A 15334-nucleotide genomic window follows, 5' to 3' on the forward strand; every position below is an offset into this window, starting at 1 on the left:
AATCATCCCATAGCCAAAATATTCAGTAGCCAGACTTACCGCTTGAAAGGTTAGGCTAACTTCTGCCGAAACCCAAATGAACTTAAAAGCTACACTCTCAAAAGATGCCATATGACCCCTTAACAAATGAATCAGCTCCTAATTAACAATTGGCCAACATGAATATTTTTTCCTTCTTAATATAACATTCACAACGTGCTAGAAATTAACAACTTATGCAATAACCAACAAAGCTCAACAATACGATGGAACAAAAATTTGTAGGAGAATTATTCTAATCTCACAAATCACATAAAGACAAAATCATATATCCATGAACTTGGTATTCAAATAAAAGTATATCGGAAGAGAAGAACCTCAATGACGGCTGCCGAGAAGAATACTTGAACAAGAATCGAAGACCGTTGATCCAGACCTCGGAACGGCAACCTCGACATCAATGAAAATTCCTATCCGTTTTCCCCCTTTTACTGTATCTCTACTAGTTGAAAAGGCAATTAAGCATAGGAAAATAGCGACCTTTAACCCAGTTTTGCCATCCATGCCCTTGAAACTTCTATAAGCTCAATCGGAAGCTCCGCATAGAACAAATTGTATTATTTTCTTTTTCTATCTTATGATCACCGACGACGGCGATGATTTGCAAGGTCCACCGACGATAAATGCAGAATGGTCCAAGCTTGTAGGCAGGCAAAAAAAGGTGAATTGGGTTTGACTATAATTGCAATTATTTATCTTCAATGTGAATTTTTCTGCGGCTTCTATTTAGAGGTTGCCTTCGGAATTTTTGAAAAGGGCAGAAGCTGCCGTTTTTGCTTTCTTCTTTTGGAATTAGGAATTCAAAGTCTGCTCCTTTTTTGTTCTTTCAAATGAGAGTCAAATATCCCTTTTCAAAGGGCTGTTGGTCTTTGAAGAAAGAGGAGTGGTTCGGCTATTGCTAAGGAGAAGATGTCAAGCTCCTCCCATTTTCTTCAGCCGTTTTTTTTTTAGTCTAGGTCCTCATTTAGGAATTAGGAATTCTTTTTTATAGGAGTTAGGTTAGATCAAATAGGGAATATGTATGTACTTTGATCTAGGAAATTGGGTTGGACCATGTCTTTTTTTTGTTTAAATTTAGGCTAAGAAGACCAAATAATACAATGTATTTATAAAGTGTAAAAATCATTCTTAATTAAAATAAACTAATATAAAACTAAATACTAAAAGTGAAACTAATTTTTTTGTATTTTCAAATGTTATATACTATAATATAAATATATTAATTGTTACGACCCCGGTTCGCCCTCCGTGAACCATCGTGACGGCACCTAGCCTTTACGACTAGGTAAGCCTAAACTTGCGAAAGTAAAACAATTTAAAAACAGAAATAAGGCAATAATAGTGTAAAATGTGTCGCTCGATATACACCATATTTATATAGATCTCAAAACCAATATCTAAATCCAAGACCCGAAAATCCACGAATCACAATCTAAGATCAATACTACATAGCTCTAACTCCGGAATGTCTAATAAGAACAGGAAAGTACAGAAGGGCTAAATACTAAAAGCAGAAATAGAAAGAGACTTCTCGGTCTACGGACGCGGCAGATGTACCTCAAAATCTCTAGAGCAGTCGCCTCCCTTAAGGATAGTATGCCTGAGTAGCGGTACCTGGATCTGCACATGAAAAACATGCGCAGAAGAGGCGTGAGTACACCACAGCGGTATTTAGTAAGTGTCAAGCCTAACCTCGGTCGGGTAGTGACGAGGAAGGTCAAGACCCTACTGAGGTTAAATACAATATAAAGGTTAATAGTGTGGAGTAAAACAGTATAAATAAGTGCAATAGTAAGAAATAACATAGAATTGATAGAACAACAACAACTAGAACAGAGACAAAATAAACCACGGAAAGAAATACAGCTCAACACAGAGATAACAACCAGGGCACCTTCCAGAATACCGTCCTATAGTCCCAATTACAACTGTCCAGTGGATTTTTCGGGATACCGTCCCGTAGTCCATCATATATATGTCCGAAGGATCTCCCGGGATCTCGTCCCGTAGTCCAACTATCAATGTGCGGGGATCTACCGGAATCCCGATCTGTAGTCCCAAATGTAAATACCTAGTACTGGGGGAATCTACTGAGTGCATTCTCGTAGTTCCATATAACTGTGCAGGGGATCTACCGGGAATCTAACCTATAATCCCAAAGTAAATGTGCAGGGGGATCTACCGAGAATCTAACCCGTAGTCCCAAAGGAAACAGACAAGGGGGAGCTACCGGAATCCCACATCTGTAGTCTTAAAATAAATACACAGCAGCAGCAGGAAGATATACAGAAATGACAAAATTTCATATTAAGGAAATAAGTGATTCTAGCCTAGCATGCTGCACAGAATTCAAGTAAGGCAGGTTGAATCAAAAGCAATTAAATCACTTAGACATGCTTTCCTAAGCTAACAACAGACTTAATAGAGCAAGAAATAGAAACAGGAAAGGAAACATACTAGTAATTATTTAAAGAAAACCAGATTTCCAACAATCAGCACAAGTACGGACTCGTCACTTCACGTACAAGGCATTTCAATTACCAAATATACCAATCCTAAGGGGAAGGTCCCCCACACAAGGTTAGACAAGCCACTTACTTCGATGCCATGAACACAATTCACGACTCAACTATAGCTTTACCCCTTGATTCCACCACCAATTCGCCTGTATCTAGTCACAAGTTACTTAATTTCATCAATAAACGCTAAATGAATCAACCCCAATGCATGAAAATTAGTTTTCCAAAGTTTTACCCAAAAAGTCAAAAATCGCCCCCAGGCCCACATTGTCAAAACTCGAGGTTCGAACCAAAATCTGATTACTCATTCCCCCACGAACCCAAATAAATGATTTGTTTTGAAATCGGACCTCAAATCGAGGTCCAAATCCCCAATTTTTGAAAAACCTAGGTTCTACCCAAAACACCCAATTTCCCCCATGAAAATCATTGATTTTGAGTTGAAATCATGTTAAAAGATGTTAATGATCAAAGAAAATTAGTTAAAAATGACTTACAATTGATTTGGAGAAGAAGAAGCCTTTGAAAAAGCGTCCTAGGTTGTTTATGTTTTGAGAGGATATGAAAAATGGGTTTAAAATCGGTTAAATATAAAAGTTGCAGGTCGCATGTATGGAAAATGCGAACAGGGGTTCGCAATGGCGAGCCCTGGCCTCTGCTAACTTGGGAATTGCAAAACAGGATTCAGAAATGCTGAACTTTCGCATTTGCGAAAATAGTGTCGCATTTGCGATACATAGGTTGCATTTGCGATCATTGGCCCATTGGAAAATCTTCGCATGTGCGATGAAAATCTCGCATTTGCGAGCCAATGCAGGTCTGGGCTGGTTTCGCATTTGCGAGCCAGGCTTCGCAAATCCGAAGCCTGCAGGCCTGGGCACACCAGCTAAAATTCTGCAATTTTTTCTAAGTTCAAAATACACCCCGTGACCTATCCAAAACTCACCCGAGCCCTCGTGGATTCAAACCAAATGTACACACAACCTCAAAAACATCCCACGGACTTATTTGTGTACTCATATCACCAAAATAACATCAGAAACATCAAATTAAACCTCAATATCAATGAAGTTTATCAAAACTTCTTAAACATCAAATTTTGCAATTAAGGTCCGAATCACGTCAGATAGATTCCGTTTCTTACCAAACTTCACAGAATTATCTTAAATCTTATATAAGACCTGTACCGGACGCCGAAACCAAAATACGGGCCCGATACCAACATGTTCTGATCAAAATTCATTTTCAAACTTTATAAACAATTTCAGAAAATAATTTTCTTCAAAAATTCATTTTTCGGGCTTGGGACCTTGGAATTTGATTCCGGGCACACGCCCAAGTCCCATATTTTCCTACGGATCCTTCGGGACCGTCAAATCACGGGTTCAGGTCCGTTTACCCAAAACATTGACTGAAGTCAAATAAATTCATTTTAAAGTCAAAATTTATCATTTTTCACAGATTTTCACATTTAGGCTTTCCGCCAAGTGCCCAAACTGTGCACGCAAATTAAGGTGATGCTAATATAGGTTTTTAAGACCTCGGAATGCAAAATTTCATTTTAAAACAAGTGATGACCTTTTGGGTCATCACATTCTCCACCTCTAAAACAACCGTTCGTCCTCGAATGGACAGAAGAAGGAAGTACCTGAGTCGGGGAAAAGATGGGGATAACAGCTCCGCATATCCTGCTCGGTCTCCCAGGTTGCCTCCTCGACCGGGTGACCCCGCCACTGAACCTTCACTAATGTAATGTTCTTTGACCTCAGCTTTCTAACCTGTCTGTCTAATATTGCCACTGGCTCCTCAATATAAGATAGATCCTTATCCAACTGGACTGAACCGAAATCCAACACGTGCAACGGATCGCCGTGATACCTCCGGAGCATCGAAACATGAAATACCGGATGAACTCCTGCCAAGCTAGGAGGTAAGGCAAGCTCATAAGCAACCTCCCCCAGATGCCTCAATATCTCAAAAGGTCCAATAAACCTCGGACTCAACTTCCCTTTCTTCTCGAATCTCATAACGCCCTTCATAAGCGAAACCCGAAGCAGAATCAGCTTTCCAACCATATAGGAAACATCACGAACCTTCCGGTCTGCGTAACTCTTCTGTCTGGACTGGGCTATACGGAGTCTATCTTGAATCACCTTAACCTTCTCTAAAGCATCATGTACTAAGTCTGTGCCCAATAGTCTAGCCTCACCCGGCTCAAACCAACCTACCAGAGATCTACAGCGCCTCCCATATAAAGCCTCATACGGTGCCATCTGAATGCTGGACTGATAGTTGTTGTTATAAGCAAACTCTGCCAATGGCAAGAATTGATCCCAAGACCCTCCAAACTCAATTACACATGCACAGAGCATATCCTCAAGAATCTGAATAGTGCGCTCGGACTGTCAGACCGTCTGAGGGTGAAATGTTGTACTCAACTCCACCTGAGTACCCAACTCATGCTGAATGGATCTCCAGAACCGTGATGTGAACTGGGTACCTCTATCTGAAATGATGGAAACCGGGATACCATGCAGACGAACAATCTCCCGAATATAGATCTCTGTCAGCCGCTCCGAGGAATAAGTAGTACAAACAGGAATAAAATGAGCGGACTTGGTCAGCCGATCCACAATTACCCAAATATCATTAAACTTTCTCAAAGTCTGTGCGAGCCCAACTACAAAGTCCATAGTGATCTGCTCCCACTTCCACTCCGGAATCTCTATCTGCTGAAGCAATCCACCCGGTCTCTGGTGCTCATACTTCACCTACTGACAGTTGAGGCACCGAGCTACAAATCCAACTATTTCCTTCTTCATCCGCCTCCACTAATAGTGTTGTCTCAAATCCTGATACATCTTCGCGGCACCCGGATGGATGGAATACCGCGAACTATGGGCCTCCTCTAGAATGAACTCTCGAAGCCCATCAACATTGGGTACACAAATACGACCTTGCATCCTCAATACCCTATCATTACCAATAGTCACATCTCTGGCATCACCGTGCTGAACCTTATCCTTAAGGACAAGCAAATGAGGGTAATCATACTGCCGCTCCCTAATACGATCAAATAAGGAAGACCGAGAAACCACGCAAGCTAGAACCCGACTGGGCTCCGAAAGATCCAATCTCACAAACTGGCTGGCTAAGGCCTGAACATCCATCGCCATAGGCCTATTTGATGCTGGTAAATAAGCCAAACTCCCCAAACTCTCTGCCCGGTGACTCAAAGCATCGGCCACCATATTGGCCTTGCCCGGGTGATAAAAAATGGTGATGTCATAGTCCTTCAGCAACTCTAACCACCTCTTCTAGCGCAAATTTAGATCATTTTGCTTGAATAAGTGCTGCAAGCTCCGATGGTCAGTATAAATCTCACAGGGAACCCCGTATAAATAATGGCGCCAAATCTTCAGGGCGTGAACAATGGCAGCTAACACAAGGTCGTGAATAAGGTAGTTCTTCTCATGTATCTTCAACTGTCTGGACGTGTAGGAAATCACCCTACCATCCTGCATCAACACCGCTCCAAGGACAACCCTTGAGGTATCACAATAGACCGTATAAGACCCTGAACCTGTAGGCAGTATCAAAATTGGGGCTGTGGTCAAAGCTGTCTTGAGCTTCTGAAAGCTCACCTCACCACTCCTTCGTCCACTGAAACGGAGCACCCTTCTGGTTCAACCTGGTCATAGGGGCTGCAATCGATGAAAACCACTCCACAAAATGATGGTAGTAGCCAGCCAAAGTAGCCAGCCAAACCAAGGAAACTGCGGATCTCTGTAGTTGAGGATGGTCTGGGCCAACTCTGCATGGCCTCTATCTTCTTCGGATCCACCTGAATACCCTCACTCGATACCGCGTGGCCTAGGAATGCCACTGAATCCAACCAAAACTCACATTTTGAGAATTTAGCATATAACTTCTTCTCTCTCAAAGTCTGAAGCACAATCCTCATGTGCTGCTCATAATCTTCCCGACTCCGGGAATACACCAGAATATCATCAATAAAGACAATGACGAACGAGTCAAGATATGGACGGAACACACTGTGCATCAAATGCATAAAAGCTGCTAGGGCATTGGTCAGCCCAAATGACATGACAAGGAACTCGTAATGGCCATACCGAGTCCGGAAAGTAGTCTTCGGGATATCTGGCTCCCGAATCTTCAACTGATGGTAACCTGAGCACAAATCAATCTTAGAAAACACCCGTACGCCCTGAAGCTGGTCAAACAGGTCATCAATACGAGGCAAAGGATAACGGTTCTTCACTTTAACCTTGTTTAATTGGAGATAATCAATACACATATGCATAGAACCATTCTTTTTCTTCACAAACAAGATAGGAGCACCCCAAGGTGAAACACTGGGTCGAATAAAACCCTTATCAAGCAATTCCTGTAACTGATCCTTCAACTCCTTCAACACAGGAGGAGCCATACGATATGGAGGAATAAAAACGGGCTGAGTGCCCGGCAATAGATCAATGCCAAAATCAATATCTCTATCATGTGGCATGCCCGGAAGATCAGCTGGAAACACATCGAGAATATCCCGTACTACTAGAACTGAATCAACTGAAGGGGTATCACTACTGACATCTTTCACATAAGCTAAATACGCGTCACACCCCTTCTAAACCATACGCTGAGCTTTAAGAAAAGAAATAACTCTACTAGGAGTGTGATCTAAAGTACCCCTCCACTCAACATGCGGTACACCTAGCATAGCTGGCATCACGGTTTTAGCATGACAATCAAGAATAGCATAATGGGGAGACAACCAGTCCATGCCCAAGATAATATCAAAATCAATCATGTTGAGTAATAATAGATCAGCTCTGGTCTCAAAACCACTAAGAGCAACCAAACACGACCAATAAACGCGATCGACAACAAGAGAATCTCCCACATGAGTAGAAACATAAATAGGGGAACTCAAGGAATCCCGAGGTACACCCAAATGCGGAGCAAAATAAGAAGACACATAAGAGTAAGTAGAGCCTGGATCGAATAGAACCGATGCATCTCTGTGACAAACCAATATAATACCTGTGATGATAGAATCGGAGGCAACAACCTCGGTACGGGAAGGAAAGGCATAGTATCTGGCCTGGCCTCCCCATCTAGGGCGACCTCTACTTCCCGGACCTCCACCTCTAGCTGGCTGAGCAGGTGGGGTAGTAACTGGCACTGTAACCATAACCTGAGAACTTTGCGAGGCACGCTGTGGCTGAGAAGTCTGTGGAGGTGCACCCCTACCAAGTCTGCGGCAATCCCTCATCATATGGCATGTGTCACCATACTCAAACCAAGCTTTGGGAGAACGTGGTGGCTGTGACTAGCTAGGGCCAGGTCTGTTGGACTGACCTCTGAAAGCACCCCGCGCAGGAGGCGCGCTAGATACCGGTGGTGCATAATAAGGCTCATGAGGTCTAGGAAGAGCTGGAGCACTACTAGCTACTGGAAGAGCTGAATGAACATGGTGACTCATATAAACCCTACCATGACGACCTACAGCTGGGGTACGGGCACCAGAATAATGGCCCGACTCTCGAGACCTCTTGGCCTCTCTCTCCTCTCTCTCCCTAGCATGCATACCCTCGATCCTCCTAGCAATGCTCACCACCTGCTGATAAGAAATATTCATCTCCAATTCACAATCCATGCTAGATCTGATGCTGGGGATAAATCCCTCAATAAACCGGCGAACCCTCTCGCGGACAGTAACATCCAAGGCTGGTGCATGCCTAGCCAGACTGGTGTAACAGACTGCATATTCTGAAACAGTCATAGCACCCTGGCGCAAATGCTCAAACTCTGCGCGCTATGCGTCCTGAGGCTCTGAGGAACATACTCCCTCATGAACAGATCTAAAAACTGAGCCCAAGTCAGTAAAGCAGCCTCATCTGGACTGTCTAACTCATAGGTGCGCCACCACTCATAGGCGGCTCCTCGAAGCTGAAAGGTAGTGAAAGAAACCCCACTCGATCCTGAGATACCCATGGTACGGAGAATGCGGTAACACTCATCAAGAAATCCCAGAGTATCCTCCGATGCTAGACCACTAAATATAGGGGGATTGTACTTCTTGAACCTCTCAAGCCTCAACTGCTCAACCTCAGAAGCTGCTGCCCTGTCCTCGGGCTGAACTAGCACTACAGGAGGCACAGGAATAATCTTAGGGACCTGATCAACATGCACTCGCTGCTCAAGAGTGCGGGCGGCGGGAGTATGTGCTCCTCCCCCGGTCTGAGATGTGGCTACAACAAGGGGAAGCAACCCTGCCTAAGCCAAGGTGGTGTACATGCTCATGAATTGCGCCAAAGTCTCCTGAAGGGCTAGAGTAATAGTAGTAGTAGGTGTATCAGGTTCCTGGACTCCGGCTGGAACTGCGGGTGGTACCTCAGCTGCAGCTTGCGTAAGTGCTCTGGCTGCACCACGTGCGCGTCCCTGACCTCTACCCCGGCCCCAACCTCTGACGGCTGCAGTAGGGGGCGTAGGTTCCTGATCATCTCGAGTAGCTCGTGTCCTCACCATCTGTGAGAGAATAGAAGATAGAAGTTTAGAATTGTGATGTCAAAATATTGCACGATAAGGAAATCAAATGAAGTGGAAATTTTCCTAACAGTTACCTAGCCTCTCGTAGATAAGTACAGACGTCTCCATACCGATCAGCGAGACCTAATAAACCGCCTTGTGATACATAAATCCTATGAACCTAGAGCTCTGATACAACCATGTCACAACCCCGGTTCGCCCTCCGTGAACCATCATGATGGAACCTAGCCTCTACGACTAGGTAAGCTTAAACTTGTAGAAGATAACCAAACTTGCGGAAGTAAAACAATTTAAAAACAAAAATAAGGCAATAACAGTGTTAAATGTGCCGCTTGGCATACACCATATTTATATAGATCTCAAAACCAATATCTAAATCCAAGACCCGGAAATCCACGAATCACAAGATAAGATCAATACTACATAGCTCAAACTCCGGAATGTCTAATAAGAACAGGAAAGTACAGAAGGGCTAAATACTAAAAGCAGAAATAGAAAGAGACTTCTTGGTCTACGGACGCGGAAGATGTACCTCGAAGTCTCTAGAGCAGTCGCCTCCCTCAAGTATAGTGCGTCTGAGTAGAGGTACCTGGATCTGCACATGAAAAACATGCGCAGAAGAGGCGTGAGTACACCACAGTGGTACTCAGTAAGTGCCAAGCCTAACCTCGATCGGGTAGTGACGAGGAAGGTCAGGGCCCTACTGAGATTAAATACAATATAAGGGTTAACAGTGTGGAATAAAATTATATAAATAAGTGCAACAGTAATAAATAACATAGAATTGACAGAACAACAACTAGAATCGAGACAAAACAAACCACGGAAAGAAATACAGCTCAACACAGAGATAACAACCAGGGCACCTTCCAGGATACTATCCTGTAGTCCCAATTACAACTGTCCAGTGGATTTTCTGGGATACCGTCCCGTAGTCCATCATATATATGTCCGAAGGATCTCCCGGGATCCCGTCCTGTATTCCAACTATCAATGCGCGGGGATTTACCGGAATCCCGATCCGTAGTCCCAAATGTAAATACCCAGTACTGGGTGAATCTACCAGGTGCATTCTCGTAGTTCCATATAACTATACAGGGGGGATCTACCGGGAATCTAACCCGTAGTCCCAAAGTAAATGTGCAAGGGGATCTACCGGGAATCTAACCCGTAGTCCCAAAGGAAACAAACAAGGTGAAGCTACCGGAATCCCACATTCGTAGTCCCAAAATAAATACACAGCAGCAGCATGAAGATATACAGAAATGGCAAAACATATTAAGGAAATAAGTGATTCTAGCCTAGCATGCTGCACAGAATTCAAGTAAGGCAGGTTGAATGAAATAAAGCAATTAAGTCACTTAGACATGCTTTCCTAAGCTAACAACAGGCTTAATAGTGCAAGAAATAGAAACAGGAAAGGAAACATACTAGTAATTACTTAAAGAAAATCGGATTTCCAACAATCAGCACAAGTACGCACTCATCACCTCACGTACAAGGCATTTCAATTACCAAATATACCAATCCTAAGGGGAAGGTCCCCAACACAAGGTTAGACAAGCCACTTACCTCGATGCCATGAACACAATTCATGATTCAACTATAGCTTTACCCCTTGATTTCACCACCAATTCGCTCGTATCTAGTCACAAGTTACTTAATTACATCAATAAACGCTAAATGAATCAACCCCAATGCATGAAAATGAGTTTTCTAAAGTTTTACCCAAAAAGTCAAAAATCGCCCCCGGGCCCACATGGTCAAAACCCGAGGTTCGAACCAAAAGCTGATTACCCATTTCCCCATGAACCCAAATATATGATTTGTTTTGATATCGGACCTCAAATCGAGGTCCAAATCCCCAATTTTTGAAAAACCTAGGTTCTACCAAAAATACCCAATTTCTCCCGTGAAAATCATTTATTTTGAGTTGAAATCATGTTAAAAGATGTTTATGATCGAAGAAAACTAGTTAAAAACGACTTACAATTGATTTGTAGAAGAAGAAGCTGTTGAAAAATCGTCCTAGGGTGTTTATGCTTTCTGAGGATATGAAAAATGGGTTTAAAATTGGTTAAGTATAAAAGTTGCAGGTCGCAGGTATGGGAAATGCGAATTGCGAACCCTTCAGAAATGCTGATTTCGCATTTGCGAAAATAGTGTCGCATTTGCGACTTCGCATTTGCGATACATAGGTCGCATTTGCGAGCACTGGCCCATTGGAAAATCTTCACATTTGCGAATAAAATCTCGCATTTGCGAGCCAAGGCAAGCCTGGGCTGGTTTCGCATTTGCGATCCAGCCTTCGCATTTGCGAGCCAGGCTTTGCAAATGCGAAGCCTACAGGCCTGGGCACACCAGCTAAAATTCTGCAATTTTTACTAAGTTCCAAATGGCACCCCGTGGCCTATAACTCACCCGAGCCCTCGGGGCTCCAAACCAAATATACACACAACCTCAAAAACATCCCACGAACTTATTCGTATACTCATATCACCAAAATAACATCAGAAACATCGAATTAAACCTCAATATCAATGAAATTTATCAAAACTTCTTAAACATCAAATTTTGCTATTAAGGTCTGAATCACGTCAAACGGATTCCGTTTCGTACCAAACTTCACAGAATCATCTTAAATCATATATAAGACCTGTATCGGGCAACAGAACCAGAATACGGGCCCGATACCAACATGTTCTAATCAAAATTCATTTCCAAACTTTATAAACAATTTCAAAAAATAATTTTCTTCAAAACTTCATTTCTCGGGCTTGGGACCTCGGAATTCGATTCCGGGTACACGCTCAAGTCCCATATTTTCCGACGGACCCTCCGGGATAGTCAAATCACGGGTCCGGGTCCGTTTACCCAAAATATTGACCGAAGTCAAATGAATTCATTTTATAGTCAAAATTTATCATTTTTCACAGATTTTCACATTTAGGCTTTTCAGCTACGCGGCCGAACTGCGCATGCAAATTGAGGTGATGCTAAAAGAGGTTTTTAAGACCTCAGAACGTAGAATTTCATTTTAAAACAAGTGATGACCTTTTGGGTCATCACACTAATTGACTTTAAACTAAAGATAAACAATATTTTTTTTAACTTTTATTTTTTGTGATAAAATTAAGTAAAAGAGTCAAGACTATTTAGAATAGCAATACTGAACCTAAACTAAATATATTACGCTAAAAATGTATAAAATCTTGGGGAGGGTAAAAAATTACATGTCTACAGCTGCCCCTCTTTGACTCGAAACACGAAGAGTTTTTAGACAAAGAACGATGGGTCAAGTTTTTTGACCCGACCCTTATTTAGAGAGACCAAAAGCTAAAAGAAAGGAGAATGTGACCGAGCCCTGGTATTTGAGCTGCCTACATATCCTTGGCTATAAAGGAATTAGGCCACGTGTAGTTCAGAAGTAAGAATAATGATGGAGTATACTGAGGTGGAGAGCCAATTGAGGTGCCGTTCCATCAAGGTTTCGGTTCGCGGTCCTATTATTATATCAAAATCAAAAATGAAAAAGACTAACTAAGCCTGTCAACTATGAGTTATAAGATTCCTATCTATAAGTCTTCTGAAGCTTGATCTTGAGTCTTGCGTGGTTCTTCATACAGACTTTAGATTTGAACCTTGACGCTTGCTAGCTGTAGGTGCTAGTTCATTCTTCTTCGGATCAAGACCGGACATGCAATGCTCGTGATTTCATCCATGTTTTGAGCAGTTCACATCTTTCTCTACTTCTGCATTTTGGATTCACTATTTTCTTTCTTTTTTATTTTGGATTGTGACTAACTTCTGTTGATCATCTCGGACTAATGACTCGCATTCTTGCCACGGGCTTCTACTACTTCTAACTTGAATTGGACTCTGAAATGACTTTCCTTGTTTTCTAGGTGGGCGCCTGATGGTGGATATTTTGAAATGGATTCCCTTATTTTTTAGGTAGGTGCCTGATGGTGGATATTTTGAAATGGATTCCCTTATTTTTTAGGTAGGTGCCTGATTACCAAAACTTGAACTGTATTCCCTTGTTCTCCAGGTGGTCACCTGATTTCCAAAACTTAAACTGTATTCTCTTATTTTCCATGTGGGCACCTGATTGCCAAAAAATTGAACTGTATTCCCTTGTTCTCCAGGTGGGCGCCTGATTGCCCAAACTTGAATTGTATTCCCTTGTTCTCTAGGTGGGTGCTTGATTGCCAAAACTTGAACTGTATTCCCTTATTCTCCAGGTGGGTGCCTGATTGCCAAAAACTTGAACTGTATTCCCTTGTTCTCCAGGTAGGCGCCTGATTGCCAAAACTTGAACTGTATTCCCTTGTTCTCCAGGTGGGCGCCTGATTGCCAACACTTGAACTGCATTCCCTTGTTTTCCAGGTGAGCGCCTAATTTCTAAAAACTTGAACTGTATTCCCTTGTTCTCCAGGTGGGCGCATGATTTCCAAAAACTTGAACTGTATTCCCTTGTTCTCCAGGTGGGTGCCTGATTGCCAAAACTTAAACTGTATTCCCTTGTTCTCCAGGTGGGCGCCTGATTGCCGAAACTTGAATTGTATTCCCTTGTTCTCCAGGTGGGCGCCTGATTGCCAAAACTTGAATTGTATTCCCTTGTTCTCCAGGTGGGCGCCTGATTGCCAAAACTTGAACTGTATTCCCTTGTTCTCTAGTTAGGCGCCTGATTGCCAAAACTTGAACTGTATTCCATTGTTCTCTAGGTGGGCGCCTGATTGCCAAAACTTGAACTGTATTCCCTTGTTCTCCAGGTGGGCGCCTGATTGCCAAAAACTTGAACTGTATTCCGTTGTTCTCCAGGTGGCCGACCGATTGCCAAAACTTGCACTGTATTCCCTTGTTCTCCAGGTGGGCGCCTTATTGCGAAAACTTGTACTGAATACCCTTGTTCTCCAGGTGGGTGCCTGATTGCCAAAACTTGAACTGTATTCCCTTGTTCTCCAGGTGGGCGCATGATTGCCAAAACTTGAACTGTATTCCCTTGTTCTCTAGGTGGGCGCCTGCCATTATAACAAAACAGACAAAACAAAAGAAACTTTTCTGCCCCAGTTTGGTACTGGGAACATCTGTGAGTGTTAATCGAATCTTGTTACCCAAAAGAGCTCGGAGAATTTAAAAGCTAAATCCCATTATCCAAGAGGGCCCCAAAAATTTCAAATTGAATCTCATCTTAAGAGTGAAAACTTTAAAGCTAAATTATATTTCCTAAAGGTAGAGTTTACGCCAAATCTTGTTATCTATGAAGGTCTTGAAATTTAACTAGTTCCCATTACCTAGGAAGGTCCTGAATTTTTTTAAAAAAATTAAATCTCATTATCCAGGAGGGCCCTGAAATTTTTTAAACTAAATCCCATTATCTAGGAGGATCCTAAGAACTTTTAAAATTAAATCCCATTATCTAGGAGGGCCCTGAAATTTTTTAAATTAAATCCCATTATCCAGGAGGGTCCTGAAAATTTTAAATTAAATCCCATTATCCAGGAGGGTCCTGAAAATTTTAAATTAAATCCCATTATCCAGGAGGGTCTTGAAGATTTACGGTTGAACCTGTCTAGTGCGTGCTTTCCCCACGGAGGATTCCCCCTGAATAAACGAAATTTCCTGCCCCTGTTTCGATCAAAGATAATTTTATCAGTTTGAAAATGTGGTGGTTAGTTTGCGTCATTCTTGCTGAAGGGGCCCTTTCACTGCCGTGCTTTGCTTTGACTGGCTGCCTTGAACTAGCCAAAAATTGTTTGCCTTTCTGACTGAAGTTCAACCGCAGGACCCTGAATGACCCGAGTACTCTACACCCAACCTGCTGTTTTACATTTCTGTCCTTCCTACCTGAACCTCTGTATCTTTCACATAATTCCCAAACCACTCGACCAATGGAGCTTTCACTGACACCTTATTTTCCACTTTGCATCATGGCATCTCTAGTATGTTTGGCCGCACTTTGCTTTGTGCAATTTGGAAGTTGGTAGTAAGCTTTGAAATCCTTTCTCACTTGCTTAAACAAAGCTGACATTGGAAAACCTTAGAGAAATAAACCCAAAAGAAATGAAATGCAATGACTTTGAAAGTTAGGAATAAAGAAGAAAATCCAAAACTGGATGACTGTTTGAGGGAGAAAAAGAAGGAGACTTATCTGAGTGAGGCAGTTGTCACCAATGATCATGACATGCATTTCGGATTAATCA

Source organism: Nicotiana tabacum, chromosome 10, assembly GCF_000715075.1.
Source record: "Nicotiana tabacum cultivar K326 chromosome 10, ASM71507v2, whole genome shotgun sequence".
In the NCBI taxonomy this organism is placed as follows: Eukaryota; Viridiplantae; Streptophyta; class Magnoliopsida; order Solanales; family Solanaceae; genus Nicotiana; species Nicotiana tabacum.